General features: G+C 39.4%; 1 pseudogene; it reads left to right on the top strand.

Moving 5' to 3' along the window:
- Positions 1-11,263: 11,263 nt before the first annotated feature.
- On the top strand, positions 11,264-17,347 carry LOC136317374 (prohibitin 1 pseudogene; annotated as a pseudogene).
- Positions 17,348-17,568: the final 221 nt, after the last annotated feature.

The following is a 17,568-nucleotide window of genomic DNA, read 5'->3' as shown; positions in this document are numbered from 1 at the left end:
TCACTTGCCTGATTAGGTTGCAAAAGGCTGTTCAGCTGTGGTGCTGGATTGTTTACACTACCTCCCATGTTCCCTGGAAAGACAGGAGGCAAGTTTCTTCTATCCTTTGTTTTGTGTAAAGTTAAGATGATATGTATGGTGGGGGCTTTCTGCACTCAACATCAGTAAGAGTAAAAAGAGAGGGACTCTTCAATGTATTGACGAGGAAATGAGAGTTTGCCTTCAAATATATGCCCAAACATTGAAGAAATCACTAGGACACATCAGGGTCATGTTTCTCATAAACACAAGGATGAAAAAACTTAACACATTTTCACCAGGACCTGCCAAATTTACTAAATCTTACTAAGAATGTGTGTGTGTGTGTGTATATATATATATATAGATATAGATAACTTTTTTGTCATTTTTTGTTTTTAACTCTTCTTTTTTACAAATTCTAAAAAGCATAACTCAAAAAATGTCACATAGGCCCTGGCTGGTTGGCTCAGCGGTAGAACGTCGGCCTGGCATGTGGGGGACCCGGGTTCGATTCCTGGCCAGGGCACATAGGAGAAGCGCCCATTTGCTTCTCCACCCCCCTCCTTCCTCTCTGTCTCTCTCTTTCCCTCCCGCAGCCAAGGCTCCACTGAAGCAAAGATGGCCCGGGCGCTGGGGATGGCTCCTTGGCCACTGCCCCAGGCGCTAGAGTGGCTCTGGTCACGGCAGAGCGACGCCCAGGAGGGGCAGAGCATCGCCCCCTGGTGGGCAGAGCCTCGCCCCTGGTGGGCATGCCGGGTGGATCCCGGTCGGGCGCATGCGGGAGTCTGTCTGACTGTCTCTCCCCGTTTCCAGCTTCAGAAAAATACAAAAAAAAAAGTCACATAAAAAAAGTTTTTTAATGTCAGAATAAATTTAATTATATCGTATTTATTTGTTTAATTACCATAAAAGCACGCTTGGACTTTATATTTTTTCTTTACTATTTGACTTAATTATTATAATATATTTCTCAGAAATTTATATATAGTGCACCTACCATTATTTGTAGGATTTTAAATGTGCCCCGACTTCAAAAAGTTTGAGAGCCACTGCTGTAAATGGTCATTAGGACAGAGAACAAGTTGTTACATTATTTGAATCCCACCACTGTAGAAGTGGGATTGGATCCCTAGTCTAACTGCAATATTCATGCTCTTCCCAGGTAACAATTTGCTTATTTCCAGATATCAAAGGCTGTGTACTCCACTTCCACATCAGCTGAGTCTGTGGAATATGAACAAGGAAACACAGAATGGACAATGAACTGAGTATAGGCAACTAGGAGATTCACTTGGGATCTCTTTCTTGTTGCTATGCTTCCTCTTACTACATCCCTTTCCCTTTATCTTATGGTAAATCAGCAGCGGCAATACTCCATTAGATTTTTCTCCTGGAGGTCAGCAAATATCTGGGGGGAAAAACAAACAACAACAACAAAAAATAGTGCTGTTCTGGTAGCGGCTGTACAGGAAGGAGGTGTACTTGGGACAGAACTAAATACTGTACAACTTGGATTAACTCAAAAAGCATACTCAAGAACCATTTTTCTGGACATCTTTGCCTAGACCCTGGTTGAGTATACCCTACTTTTTAGGGGGTGTAATGCAAAGCTGGTACTTCCAACTCTGGCATATAAGAAACTAATTATGATATCTAAATCTGGGTTCCCTCTCCAGCACTTACCAGACTAAAGCCAACCCTTTTTCTCTCCTCATGCTCTGTCCATTTCCACCCTCCACCATGTGCCTCGGCAACCATTTAACCTATTGATTTGGTAATTCTGAAGATAAGATAAAGTGTCTGAATTTATCAGTCTGATTACTACTAGAAACCATTTCCAGATATGTGCAGGCAGAAGAGGGAGCTATATGAAAGGAGAGAACCATTATGAAATTAATAAAAGAAGGATGGGAAACATGCATTGTGCAAGGCAGAATTCTCTAGTTATGGTTCTCAACATTTGTTCCATGGGTAACCAGCTGCAGAGTAATCTAAGAGCTTTTAAAAATACAGAATTTCAGTTCCCAAAACTAGACCTAGTGAATCTACATTATAACAAGCTCCCCAGCCTAACCTGTGGTGCCAGAGGATATAGCATCAACCAAGAAAACCAAGGTGGCTGTTTTGAAACCTGAGGTCCCAGCTTGAGCCTGAGGTCACAAGTCCGATTCCCAGTCAAGGCATGTACAAGAAGCAATCAATGCACAACTAAGTGGAGCAATAATTTGATGCATCTTCTCTCTCACCTCTTCTCTCTCTCTCTCTCTCTCTCAAAAAAAAAAAAAAGAAACTAAACTTTCCAAGTCATTCCAATATGCACTAAAGTAAGAGACCCATTACCTTTATCAGCCTAAATGCTTAAAAGAGCAGTTTTTAACTTTGGCTGTGTGTTGCAATGACATGGGGAGCTTAGAAAAATATTGGCTCATGGGTTGCACCCCTGGCAATTTTAATATAATTGGTATAGGGTGGGCCTGGACATTAAAGAATTTTAAAAGCTTCCCAGGTAATTTTAATGTGCAGCCATAGTTATAAATCATCTAAGGAACTAGAGAATGTGTGTATGTGTATGTGTATGTGTATGTGTATGTGTATGTGCATGTGTATGTGTGTATATATGTGTGAGCCTTAAGTGTAAGCAACATTTTCTGAGCAGATTTGGGACTCCCTTGTGTGTGACTACAGGATCCTTTAAAACAAATAAGGGGCCACTGGGGGAAATGATCATGTCTCATCATTCAGTTGTCTAATAACCCACAAAGATAAAGGACACAAGAATATCCTGGCACAGATGACCTGAGAGTGTCCACTCTTAGCACCATGGCATTTGGTATTTGTACCTTTCAAGCTTTATCATCTTCATTGGTCTCTTTTTTTATTAATTTTAACGGGGTGACATTGGTAAAATTGTCTTCCATCACCTTCTAACTGGTTTTCTTTGTGCCCCTCCCATCCTCCAACCCCCTCCCTCTCCTGCCCCCCAACCTGTAACCCCAACACTGTTGTCCATGTCTCAGAGTCTCATTTTTATGTCCCACCTATGTATGGAATCATATAGTTCTTAGGTTTGTTTTTTTTATTTACTTATTTCGCTCAGTATAATGTTATCAAGGTCCATCCATGTTGTTGTAAAAGATCTAATGTCATCATTTCTTATGGCTGAGTAGTATTCCATAGTATATATGTACCAAAGCTTTTTAATCCACTCGTCCTCTGACGGATGCTTGGGCTGTTTCTAGATCTTTGCTATTGTGAACAATGCTGCCATAAACATGGGGGTGTATTTCTTCTTTTCAAACAGTGCTATAGTGTTCTTGGGATATATTCCTAAGAGTGGTATAGCTGGGTCAAAAGGCAGTTTGATTTTTAATTTCTTGAGGAATCTCCATACTGTTTTCCACAGTGACTGCACCAGTCTGCATTCCCACCAGCAGTGCAGGAGGGTTCCCTTTTCTCCACATTCTTGCCACCATTCTGGCTGGTGTGAGGTGATATCTCATTGTGGTTTTAATTTGCATTTCTCTAATGATTAGTGATGTTGAGCATTTTTTATACGCCCATTGGTCATCTGTATGTCCTCTTTGGAGAAGTGTCTATTCATTTCTTTTGCCCATTTTTGGATTGGACTGCTTGCCTTTTTGGTGTTGAGATTTACAAGTTTTTTATAAATTTTGGTTATTAACCCCTTATCAGATGCATTCTCAAATATATTCTTCCATTGTGTAGTTTGTCTTTTTATTCTGTTCTTATTGTCTTTAGCTGTGCAGAAGCTTTTTAATTTGATAAAGTCCCATTTGTTTATCCTGTCTTTTGTTTCACTTGTCTGTGGAGACAAATCTGCAAATATATTGCTGCAACAGATGTCAGAGAGCTTACTGCCTATGTTTTCTTCTAAGATGCTTATGGTTTTACGGCTTACATTTAAGTCTTTTATCCATTTTGAGTTTATTTTTGTGAATGGTGTAATTTGGTGGCCTAGTTTCATTTTTGTGCAGGTAGTTGTCCAATTTTCCCAACACCATTTGTTGAAGAGGCTGTCTTTACTCCAATGTATGCTCTTACCACCTTTGTCATATATCAGTTGGCCATAAAAGTGTGGGTTTATTTCTGGGTGCTCAGTTTTGTTCCATTGATCTATATGCCTGTTCTTATGCCAGTATCAGGCTGTTTTGAGTACAATGGCCTTATAATATAACTTGATATCCGAAAGTGTGATACCTCCCGCTTTATTCTTCCTTTTCAAGATTGCTGAGGCTATTCGTGTTCTTTTTTGGTTCCATATAAATTTTGGAATATGTGTTTTATATCTTTGAAGTAAGTCATTGATATTTTAATTGGTATTGCATTGAATTTATAAATTGCTTTGGGTAATATAGACATTTTAATGACGTTTTTTCTTCCTAACCGTGAGCATGGTATATGCCTCCACTTGTTTGTATCTTCCCTGATTTCTTTTATCAATGTTTTATAATTTTCTGAGTACAAGTCTTTAATCTCCCCAGTTAAACTTATTCCTAGGTACTTTATTTTATTGGTTGCAATGGTAAAGGGGATTGATTCCTTAATTTCTCTTTCTGACAGTTCATTTATAGTGTATAAAATGCCTCTGGTTTCTCAGTATTGATTTTATATCCTACCACCTTGCTGAATTCTTTTATTAGGTCTGGTAGTTTTTGTTTTTTTTCGTATTTTTCTGAAGCTGGAAACGGGGAGAGACAGTCAGACAGACTCCCGCATGAGCCCGACCGGGATCCACCTGTCACGCCCACCAGGGGCGACGCTCTGCCCACCAGGGGGCGATGTTCTGCCCATCCTGGGAATCGCCATGTTGCAACCAGAGCCACTCTAGCGTCTGAGGAAGAGGCCACAGAGCCATCCCCAGTGCCCGGGCTATCTTTGCTCCAATGGAGCCTTGGCTGCAGGAGGGGAAGAGAGAGACAGAGAGGAAAGCACGGCGGAGGGGTGGAGAAGCAAATGGGCGCTTCTCCTGTGTGCCCTGGCTGGGAATCAAACCCGGGTAGGTCTGGTAGTTTTTTGACTGCGACTTCAAGATTTTCTATATAAAATATCATATCATCTGCAAATAATGATAGTTTTACTTCTTCTTTTCCAATTTGGATGCCTTTTATTTCTTTTTCTGCTCTGATTGCTGTGGCTTGGACTTCCAGAACTATGTTGAATAAGAGTGGTGAAAGGGAGAACCCCTGCCTTGTTCCTGATCTTAAGGGGATTGCTTTTAATTTTTGTCCATTCAGTATGGTATTGGCTGTGGGTTTGTCATAGATGACCTTTATCATGTTCCCTGTATTCCCACTTTGCTGAGAGTTTTGATCATGAATGTTTGCTAGATTTTATCAAATGCTTTTTCTGCATCTATTGAAATTATCATGTGGTTTTTCTCCTTCCTTTTGTTTATGTGATGAATCACATTGATTGATTTGCAAATATTGTACCTGCCTTGCCTCCCAAGAATAAATCCCACTTGATCATGGTGTATGATTTTCTCCATATCAATATATTGCTGGATGCGGTTTGCTAATATTGTGTTGAGGATTTTTGCATCTAAATTCATCACAGATATTGGCCTATAATTTTCTTTCTTTGTGTTGTCTTTGCCTGGTTTTGGAATCAGAATTATGCTCGCCTCATAAAAGGAGCTTGAAAGTCTTCCTTCCTCTTGAATTTTTTGAAATAGCTTGAGAATGATAGGAGTTAGTTCTTCTTTGAATATTTGGTAGAATTCACTTGTAAAGCCATCAGGCCCAGGACTTTTCTTTATTGGGAGATTTTTGATAACTGTTTCAATCTCATTTGTTGTAATTGGTCTGTTTAGGTTTTCTGATTCTTCCAGATTAATTTTTGAAAGATTATATATTTCAAGGAATTTTTTCATTTCATCTAGGTTATCTAGTTGTTTGGCATACAGTTCTTCATAGTATTTTCTTACAATATTTTGTATTTCTGTTGTGTTAGTTATTATTTCTCCACTCTCATTTTTAATTTTATTTATTTGAGTCCTCTCTCTTTTTTTCTTGGTGAGTCTGGTTAAAGGTTCATCGATCTTGTTTACCTTTTCAAAGAACCAGCTCCTGGTTTCATTTATCCTATGTATTGTTTCTTTAGTCTCTATGTCATTTATTTCTGCTCTGATCTTGATTATTTCCTTCCTTCTAATAGCTCTGAGCTTTACTTGTTGTTCTTTTTCTAGTTCTTTTTGAGGTAGGATCAAGTTGTTTATTTGAACTTTTTCTAGCTTCTTGAGGTATGCCTGTAATGCTATAAACTTCCCTCTCAGTACTGCTTTTGGTGTGTCCCATAAATTTTGAGTTGATGTATGCTCATTATCGTTTGTTTCTAGAAAATTTTAAATTTCTTCTTTGATCTCATTTTTTACCCATTTGTTATTTAATAACATGCTATTTAGTTTCCAAGTGTTTGATTATTTTTCAGTTTTTCTGTTGTGATTGATTTCTAATTTAATGCCATTGTGATCAGAGAAAGTGCTCAATATGATTTCAATCTTCTTAAATTTGTTGTGAATGCTTTTGTGCCCAAACATGTGGTCTATTCTAGAAAATGTACCATGAACACTTGAAAAGAATGTATATTCTGCTGTTTTAGGGTGATAGGTTCTGAAGATATCTATTAAATCGAGTTGATCTAATATGTCCTTTAAGTCTGCTGTTTCTTTGTTAATTTTCTTTCTTGAGGATCTATCTAATGATATAAATGGGGTATTGAAATCCCCTACTATTATAGTATTGCTATTGATCTCGCCCTTTAAATCCATCAAAGTCTGCTTTATATATTTAGGTGCTCCTATATTAGGTGTGTAGATATTTATAACGGTTATATTATATCTTCCTTTTGGATTTCTCCCTTTATCATTATGTAGTGACCTTCTTTATCTCTAACTATCGTCTTGGTTTTAAAGTCCATTTTGTCTGATATAAGTATTGCTACCCCAGCTTCTTTTTTCATTTCCATTTGCGTGAAATATTTTTTTTCCTTCCTTTTATCTTCAGTCTATGAGCATCTTTTGATTTAAGGTGTGTCTCTTGTAGACAGCATATGTATGGGTCCTGTTTTCTTATCCATGCAGCTACTCTATGTCTTTTTAAGGGATCATTTAATCCATTTACATTTAAGGTTATTATTGATATGTAATTGTTTATTGCCATTTTATTCTTTAAAACTTTATTCTTCTTTTGCTATATTCTTTTTCTCCTTTGATCTGTTTACAACAGGTCCCTTAGCATTTCTTGCAGCCTCAGTTTGGTTGTAGTGAATTCCCTGAGGTTTTTTTGTCTGTAAAGCTTTTTATTTCTCCTTCAATTTTAAATGATAGCCTTGCTGGATAAAGTAGTCTTGATTGTAAGCTCTTGTTTTTCATTACTTTGAATATTTTTTGCCATTCCCTTCTGTCCTCAAGTGTTTCTGTTGAGAAGTCGGAAGTCATCCTTATAGGGGCTCCTTTGTAGGTGATAGTCTTTTTTTCTCTAGCAGCTTTTAATATTTTCTCTTTATCTCTTAGCTTTGGTATTTTAATTATTATTTGTCTTAGTGTTGTTTTCTTTGGGTTTCTTTTTAGTGGAGTTCTCTGTGCTTCCTGAACATGTGAGATGCTTTTTGCCTTAATTGAGGGAAGTTTTCAGCTACGATATGTTTGGACAAAGTCTCTATCCCTTGTTCTTTCTCTTCTTCTTCAAGAACCCCTATGATGCAGATGTTATTTCTCTTCATGTTGTCACAGAGCTCTCTTAGAGTTTCCCCAGACTTTTTGAGTCTCTTTTCTTTTTTCTGCTCTGCTTCCATGCCTTTATTTATCATGTCCTCTAACTTGCTGATTCAATTCTCCACTTCATCCATCCTGCTTTTAATTCCTTCCATTGTGTTCTTTATTTCAGATACTGTATTTGTCATTTCTGACTGATTCTTTTTTATTATTTCAATGTCCTTTTTATATTTTATATCTCTTTATTTAGGTGTTCGTAATGACCATCTATTGTTCTAATATCTTTGAGCATCCTAAGAATCATTATTTTAAACTCTGCATCTGGTAATTTGGTTATATCTGATTCATTTAGGTCCTTTTCTGGGGATTTCTCTTAGTTCATTTGTGTTGCATTTCTGTGCCTTTGCATTTTCTCTGTGTAAAGGATGGTTTTGGCCACTGGAGTCCACTGGGTATGACCTCTGTTTCCTAGGTATGGTCTGTCTGCAGGCCCACCACCCCCTTTTCTGTTGCTGCCTAGGGCTTTTGGGTTTGGGCATTGTCAATGCCTGCCCACTGGGCCTATTGCTGTGGTTTCCACCTCTCCTTCAAGGGAGTGGCTGTGATCACATGCTCAGGTGCACAATCCTTGGTGACCTTGGTCTTTGCCCCACCCCCGTGTGTGGCATTATGCTTGGCCCTGAGGGCAGTGGTGAGCACCTTTGCTCAGCTGCTGGTCTCTGCTTGTTTCCGGGCTTTCACTCCACCCTTGCAGTAGAAGCCCACTCGTGGAATGGCTGCTACTGGCCAGTCAGGACTGCATGCCCATGCTCAGCTCAGTAGTGGAACTCCGCCTGTTCTGGGCTTTTGGCTCCACCCCCACAGGAGGAGCTGGCTCCCAAGTCAGGCCACAAACCTCGGTTCCACAGGCGAGGTAAGGCTGTGCTCCTGCGCCTTTGCTCAAGGGCTAGTCTTCACCCCTTCTGGGGTTCTCACCCTTCTCCCACAGGCTGGATTACAGGCTGCAGGCAGCGGGGCTTGACTGCTTTTGCAAGCCTTCTCCTCCCCAGCTGGGCAAGACTGAGCTCACACGTGAGCCCAGTGGTGGCCAGCAGGCTTCTGCCCCTGCTGAAAGAACCACACCTCTGCATCCCACCACCACCCGCCCTCTGGGAAGCCCTCAGCTGTGTGGGGTGCAGGCTCAGACCCTAACACTCACTACTGTAGACCCAAAAGCTCCCTCCTTCTAAGCAACTCTGCTCTGAGTGCCGTGGGAGAGCTTGTTTGGCTGGCATCCTGCTTCCCTTTGCTGGTATTGCTGTTTCTGGGGGAAATATTCACTTCAGATTTGGGGAGTGATTTGTCCCAGGGGTTAGGGTGGCTGTCTCTCAAAATGTTTCTCCCTGTGCCTACTATATTACACTCTCTTCCTGCTACTCCGGTCCTCTCTCCCCATCCCCCGGAGCCCCAGGTGAGTGGTTGTGATAGAGGTGTTCTGCGTGGTCCCTTTAAGAAGAATCCTGGGTCTGAGAAATCAGACTCTTTCTCACAAACAGTATCCTGACTTGTTTCCAGCTAAATACTGTCCTTACGCCTCTTCTGGGCTCTGGGGATGCAGGCTGGGGCTTTATTCCTGGGGCTCAGGACCCTCCTCTCTCTGCTAAACTTACTTCCCACCATGTGAGTCTCTCCTAGCTGCCGTTCGCTCTGGGGAGCTGGGCAGCCCTCTCCACATTTCCACTTTTCTTACCAGTCTCATTGTGGCTTCTTCAGTGTTCCTTGGTTGAAGAGTCCTCTTAGTTTAGTCCAAAGTTGGTTTTTCCAGATGATAGTTCTTAAAATTATTTTGTAATCCACTTTGGTTCTGGGAGGTGGATGTTGGTACGTCCGCCTACTCCAGCACCATCTTGTCTTCCCTTCATTGGTCTCTTTTGAGGCTCTGTTGAAATCTGATGATCATTATAAAGGTGAAGATACAAAGACTTGAATTATTTTTCTATATCCTTCCAAAGGAACATGATTTTTCTGAAGTAGCACCAAATTCATGGCTTGAAGCTTCATAAAGAGTTTTAGGTCCATTTGTGTGTCTCAGCTATGAGTGATGAATAGCCATCCATCCTCTTGTGACTGAAGTTACTGCCTATTGTCATACTTGGTAAGAAATTGTATAAATTCCCTTTCATACAACTCACAAATATGTTTGCCAAAATAATTTCTCTTAGAATTATAAAAGTGGAAATAGAAAGTACAGAGAGATATTGAGTTTGCTCCAAGGGGCTATGAATGCATCATTAAGAAAGCCTTCAAAAGAGATTAGCAATCCATCTGGTATGTTTGCACATCATTTAGTGCCATTTTGAGGCCTTTCTGAAGCAATGACAGTCACAGTGAGGAGAAAGAGGAAACTGCACTGGCCATTAAGACCATATAGTAAGAAGCTATGGTTATTAGGGCATAAAGCTGTGCAATGCTTCATCAGCTCTGACTTCACCTTAGTTATCCAAAGTTTAATAAAAATCAATGCTTGGTTTCCAATGCCAGAAGATTTGTTAAGGCATTGTTATACACCTCAGGCTTTTCTCTAAAAAAAATGACTCTCCATATCATTGGAGACCTTTCTCTCTCTCTCTCTCTCTCTCTCTCTCTCTCTCCCTCTCTCTCTCTCTCTCTCACACACACACACACACACAAACAAACAAACTAATCAATGGATGAATCTCTATACCTTTTGATCCATCATTTTTCACATCAAACTGGTACCCATCTTGGTTAAATATGGGTCAACTTAGCTAAATTTTCACTGAAAACTCCCATACTCTTTAGGAGTCTTAAAATCCAGATACAAATGTAATCAGAACATTGTTTAAAAGTTGTGTTGTATCATAGCCACATTTTATATAAAATAATTCTCCTTTAGTAGGCAGTATATCTGCTTCTATGGAATTCTCTTTTCTTTTAGGAGAAATTGTACTCCCTGCAGTGTACCTATAAATAATAAGATGGAATACACTTTCATTCACCTCATCGTGAAAGTTAGGAATTTTTTTCTACCTTAGTGTTTACCTTTGTTCCAAAAGCTGAATTCTTGGCCTCTGGAATTATTTTCTGCATGAAATGATCATGCAGAATAGATTGAACCAAGTGCTCATAGTGAAAATGCTTATTTCCTGGCAAAAGCACAATATGAATGAAACAAGCAGATAAGGCCCCAGAGATTTGCAACTCCACTGAGAAATGTCAAGTTTAATCAGTTTGTTCTTAATTCAGAGTTCAATCGTCTTATTTTCTTTTTGATTAGAATTGGAAAGACGTCATCAGGTTTGAAAGAGTCTCTCCAATGACTATAGAAAGTCTATTAGGGAAGGAAGTTTGATCTGTTTTGCTTACTGGTTAGACCCATGCAATAGATCAATGACTGACACATAGTAAGCACTCAATGAATACTTTCTGTTCTTGTTTTTAACTGGATAGCAATATGAATTTAAAATCCAGATGTGTGGCTGGGGAATTTATGTGGAGTTGAGAGTGGAAGCAGGTGTGAGTGGGTCCAGCAGAAGGAGACATGGTTGCCAAAAATGTTTGAATTCATTGGTAAGTTCAGCCTGGCCTTAGCTGTTATGGGCAGCATGGTGAATTCTGTCTTGTATAATGTGGATGCTGGGCACAGGGCTGTCATCTTTGACCACTTCCAGGAAGTACAGAACATTGTGGTAGGGAAAGGGACTCACCTTCTCATCCTTTGGGCACAGAAATCAATTTTCTTGGAGTGCTGCTCTGAATGATGTAATATGTCAGTAATCACTGTAAAGATTTACAGAATGTCAACCTCAGCCTGTGTATATTTTTCCATCTGGTTGCTAGCCAGCTTCCCCATATCTTCACCAGCATTAGAGAGGTCTACGATGAGCACATGCTGCTATTCATCACTAGAGAGATCTTCAAGTCAGTGGTGGCTTGTTTGACATTGGAAAACTCATCACCCAGAAAGAGCTTGTCTCCAAATAGGTGAGTTATGACCTTACGGGGCAAACCACAAGTTTAGGCTCATCCTGGATGACGTAGGCCAAATGAGTGGCCCAGAAGGAAGTATAAAGGGCCATATTTGTGGTGAAAAAGGCCAAACAACAGAAGAAGGTGGCCCTCCTCTCTGCTGAGAGGGATCCAAAATTTCTGAGCTGATTGTCAAGTCATTTGCTACTGCTGGTGATGGCTTAATTGAGCTACACAAGTTTAAAGCCATAGAGCACATCTCCTTTCATCTCTCAAGCTCTCTGAACAGTCCTTACTTGCTGATTGGGGCATTTGGTGCAACTCTAGCTACCTCAGTGAGGCTACCCTGCCTGACCCTCCTTGAGCCATGTTTCCTTTCCTTTCCTTTCTTTTCCTTTCATTTACTTTATTTTCTTTCTTTTTTTTTCTTTTAAGTGAGAGGCCTGGAGGAAGACAGACAGGCTCCTGCATGCACCCAGACGGGGATCCACTCAGCAAACTGCTGTACACACTTGGGGCTGCTGCTCCATTGCTCAGCAACTGGACTATTTTAGCACCTGAGGTGAGGCCATGGAGCCATCCTCAACACCTCAAATAGTGCTTGAACTATTTGAGCCATGGCTGCAAAAAGGAAAGGGGGGAGGTAGAAGGGTGGAAAAACAGATGGTCACTTCTTCTGTGTGCTCTGACCAGAAATTGACTTTTTCATGCCAGAGACTTTTACACACCAGGCCACTGCTCTACTATGGAGCCAACAAGTCAGGGCACCCCACTCTGCTCCCACCTTCTGCTCTCATCCCAGAATCAGTATGAAATTTCATAATTGGCTTTATATAAATAAAAGTAAAATCACTTCAAATCTCTAAAAAAATAAAAAAAAAATCCAGGTGATAGTGGTAAGCATATGTTCAGCTGTTTTTTAAAACTAATAGAGAAAAGAACAAGACTCCTCCAACCCTGTGCCCCCTAGTCTTGGCCCCACTTACTTCTCTACCACTGCTAAAAATCCACATTCAGGTTCTGTAATCATATGGAATGTGGTTCAAGCTCCACTTCCCAGTCCTGAGCTGACCGCCATAACCAGAGAGCATAAACGGGGAGGCACTGCCTAGGACAGGAAATTTGCCAAGAGAGCATATGGTAGAGATAAAGAACAGACTGCATCCCAGGGATATGCATAGCCCTGGTAGACATTGTGCTTCTAGCCTTACAGAAGCACAACCCAAAATAGATAATGCACACAAGCAAAGCCCCCACTCAAGCCACCAGAACAAAAGTTTCTTAATTTTCTGAGCCACAGAACAACTCAGAAATTCTTGGCACAATACACGACACTGAGGAGCAGAGTTAAAATAATTGTGGTCCATCAAAAAGAAACTAGTTAACAGATTGATCAGAACATAGGTAGTTCATTTTATATATCTAGATAATTCTAAAAACTGAAGAAGTCTCTTCTCAGAATATTGCTTGTCAAGACAGCCTTATCATTTATTAACCAGAAATTAATTTGACTAGCATAAAGGCATAAAAATAATTTAGAAAATAATTTCTATAAACTAAAAATGTTATTTTAATGATAGTGAAACTGTAACAAAACAGCAAATTTTAAGGGGGAAACACCTATATCCTATGACCCCAATTTTTTTTGCATTTTCCCTAACTCCCAGCCCTGATCTATATTCATACTTTTATTGTATTCACATATAATGTTTTAAAATTATTTATGCATTATTTACACAGTAGTATTCATACTACAACTAATAGAGATAATCAAAAAGAAAATTAAAACTGTCTTTAATCTTACCAGAAAGAACAACTGTTAACATTTTGGTTAGCCACTGTTAGTATTTTGGTGCAGACTTCCCAATTTAATAAAGTGCCACTGCTATACATACACACACAACTGCATACAGACTGCAAACATCTTATCTAAGAAACTATCTTTTTTACTTAATAATAAATAGTAAACATATTTCCATATCAATAAATACATTATAAGCTCTCCCAGACTTGTAAGTCTACCATTTGTGCTTTATTATTCAATTCTCCAGGATACTGCATTAAAGCTGTCTTCATGAATAAAGTCATGATCCATTATGCATTGTGTGCTCTGCACTGAGTAGATATTGTGAAGTGCATACATATCTGCCATTTACTATCTGCTTATTATGTGCCAGGCATTGCCTATGGTACATTACAAATGTTCACTCACACCCCTACAAAATATACACCATCATTTCTATTAGATCAAGAAACTGAGGGAGGCTCAGAGAAATGTTAAAACTCTTCTCAAAGCTATAAAGTGGAGAGATCCTAAGTTGAAGACACATTCATCTGACTTTCAAGCCCATTATTGTTCTCTGAGATACTAGTTTGGGATTTGAGTTGTGACAGTAGTGATAAGATTAGAGAATAGAATGGAGCAGAATAGGTGGGGACAATAAGACTGAAAAAGAGTCTCAATTCATGTGATAATAAATCCCATCAGGTAAGGGGAATTCCCACTTTCTAGAGTAGTTAAAGAAAGCATTATCGGAAGATGGAATCAGAGATGGATCTTGAAAGATAAGCTAGGTATGCACTCTGCACGGGGCACTGGGAAGCAGCATAGGCAAAGGCTTAGTGGCAGAAATTTAACATTTGTTGGGTTTGGTCCAGTAAAAGTACTAGTCTTATGAGAGGAAAGGGTTTGCCCTGGAAAAGGGTGCGGCTGAAGAGGGGTGATCCCAGCACATATGATCTTGCACAGTGTCAACGAGAGTCTCTAATACTATGACAGTATTCAACAAGCCATGGTATGTAGAACATTCTGTTTTCATATGGTTAGTTATGAGTTAATGAACTTGGAAACCTTGCAACCTTTGGAAAGAACTAGACTACATATTAAGTTTGAAATTTCATTTTCCATTTATGCCCAAATGAGGTTGAGGCTTTTTTTGTAGAAAAATATATTAAGCATTCTATGACTATTTTCTTGCACAATATCTGAATGATTTTGATCACCTGTTGATTTGATGTTAGCTACTAAATGCTGAGATAGAAATCAACTCTGACCATCTAGATTTTCAACATTAAGGATAGATCTTGATGCTAATTAGCAGGAGTTCAGTTTAAGAGTGGAGCATGATGTTTAAATCTGCTCTTTTGTTTGGATTTGATGACAGAGGAAGGATCAAAGGGAACAGAGGAAAAGAGGACAGAGAGAAAGAGGATGATAGGATAAGATAATACTAAAGGGAAGGGGGGAGGGCACTGTTGAGAGGGGGCAAGGGAGATGTTGAGCAGAATACGGGGGAGGGGGGATGCATGTGGGGCAATGCTAGAATCTATGTAAACAAAATAAATTAAATAAAATAAAAATTTTAAAAAACTCCATGTTTTTAAAAAGAAGCCTTCCTTCCTTGGCCAGTTGGCTCAGCGGTAGAGCATCAGCCCAATGTGTGGAAGTCCTTGGTTCGACTCCCTTCTAGGGCACACAGAAGTGACCATCTGCTTCACCACCCTTTTCCCTCTCCTTTTTATCTCTCTCTTTCCCTCCCGCAGCCAAGGCTCCATGGGAGCAAAGTTGGCCTGGGCACTGAGGACGGCTCCATAGCCTCCGCCTCAGGTAACTGGAATGGCTCCAGTTGCGGCAGAACAATGGCCCAGATGGGCAAAACATCACCCCTTAGTGGGCACGCCTGGTGGATCCTGGTCTGGCATATGCAGCAGTCTGTCTGTTTGCTGCCCCCTGTTAATCACTTCAAAAAAATAAAAATTAAAATTAAAGAAGGCCTGACCTGTGGTGGTGCAGTGGATAAAGCGTCGACATGGAAATACTGAGGTCACTGGTTCAAAACCCTGGGCTTGCCTGGTCAAGGCACATGTGGGAGTTGATGTTTCCAGCTCCTCCCCCTTCTCTCTTTCTGTCTCTCCCTCTCCTCTCTAAAATAAATAAATTTTAAAAAAGATTTAAAAAATAAAGAAGAAGTCTTCCTCTTTAGTTTGGTCTATTACACTGAGGAACAAAAGTTTTGTTGCATCCACAAACACTTGTTCTTACCTAATTCGAGTGTGCTGATCTCAAATCTGACATTAGTTTTTCTCTGTTAGCTACAGTTTTTTTCAACTCAAGATTTTAGTTTTTCATTGTATTGTAAAATTTTCAACATTTAGTTTAACATAATGAAGTAGAATATCTTCTTGGGCATCATCTTTGTGAAAATATAATAATTTATATAATGCAGTAGATAAACTAATACACTAAAAGATATGATTGCATCAAAATTTGTCTACAATTTTGAAATAGAACATATTAAAACACTTATTTTAATCATAAAATTTGTGCAAAACTTATTTAAATTCTATTCAGGGAAAAATTTGCATTTGTAGCTCTTGCATTTGTGTACTTGTTGAGGACAATCTTGTTTGATGCTCCAGCAGTAGTCTGCTCATCACTAACAGCTCCAAGATTTTTGGGAAATTTATCAAGGTGACTGTTCAGGAAGTGAACCTTAACGCTCATGTTACATCCAATGTCATGGAAAGCCAACAGCATCCTTTGAACCAGAAGTTCATAGTTTTCAGCTTGTTTGTTGCCAAGGAAGTTCTTTGCAACTGCCACAAAAGACTGTCATGCTGCATTCTCCTCCTTATTCATCTTCCTGACAAATTCTTCATCACATATGAGGGTTTGAATTTGAGGCTCATCGAATACACCTGCTTTTATATTCTCAAAAGACAGGGCAGGAAAAGCAGAAATAATATGTTGAAAGCATTCACTTTCTCTATTCAAAGCCTGAACAAACTGCTTCATTAAGCCAAGTTTGATGTGAAGTGGGGGAAAAATGATCCTGTCTCAATTAACTACAGGTTCACAATAGTTTATATCCCTACTTCCAGAGCTTCATATTTTGGCCACTCCTTCTGTGTCCAGTGTTTCTCCCAAGCTCAGCTGTCCCACAAACACAGAAAGCAAGGATACTTTGTGAAACCTCTCTGTTGTCCTAGCAGGAAATTTACTGTTTTAAGATCCACACAAATGATCCAGTTAAGCTCCTCATATTTCAGAAAGTCGAGGACAATTTTATGTCATTCTTTCTAAGTCCTTCAATTCGGGTTGGCTAAACTGCTGAGGGGTTAATGACTGTTTGGCATCAAAAGAAGACCCTCAGATTCTACAACCATTTCCTCATGCATCTAATCAAAATGCACTTGATCACCATGTTCACTTTCTTCATCCTTAGAAGAAATAAAATCATTGAAAACTGGAACCGGGAGTGTCTCAGAGTGTGGGATAGGTCGTATTACTGAAGGAATATAAGCATATGCAATCATATGCCATTTTCTTGCCGAGGCCCTTTGTATGGATCAGACAGAAATAACAGTCACTGCTGTGGTCCTTAGGTTCACGCCAAACTATGAGAATACCAAAAGACATTTCTTTGCATTTTCCTTTTGTCCAGTCACAAAGCATTTTCTCACAATTATGACACACAATATGAGGAGCCCAATTCCTGTCTTGATTGCCAGGGGGTGTTGAAAATAGGCAATATATGCATGTGTCACAAATGATGAAATATTGCACTTTTGATGTTGAAGTGTGTATCAGTCACATATATAACAGAAGGTGTCAGGACTATTCTTATATTTACGCCTACTCGAAGAAGCCATGATTCAATCTTAAAACAAAATAAGAGGGTGTTTTTTGTCAGATAATAATTTTTTACATTTAAAAACAACTACAATTATGTAAAAGTGATGTTTGTAAAACATTAATTGCCTTGTGGTTATGTTCAATCCAAGAGTCGTTGTCCTTTTCTTTTATAAATTTTTATTAATTTTAATAGGGTAACACCAATAAA

The sequence above is a fragment of the Saccopteryx bilineata genome, chromosome X (assembly GCF_036850765.1).
Source record: "Saccopteryx bilineata isolate mSacBil1 chromosome X, mSacBil1_pri_phased_curated, whole genome shotgun sequence".
NCBI classification, from domain to species: Eukaryota; Metazoa; Chordata; class Mammalia; order Chiroptera; family Emballonuridae; genus Saccopteryx; species Saccopteryx bilineata.
The sequence above is the reverse complement of the archived record's forward strand: the minus strand, read 5'-3'. Positions and strand labels throughout refer to the sequence as shown.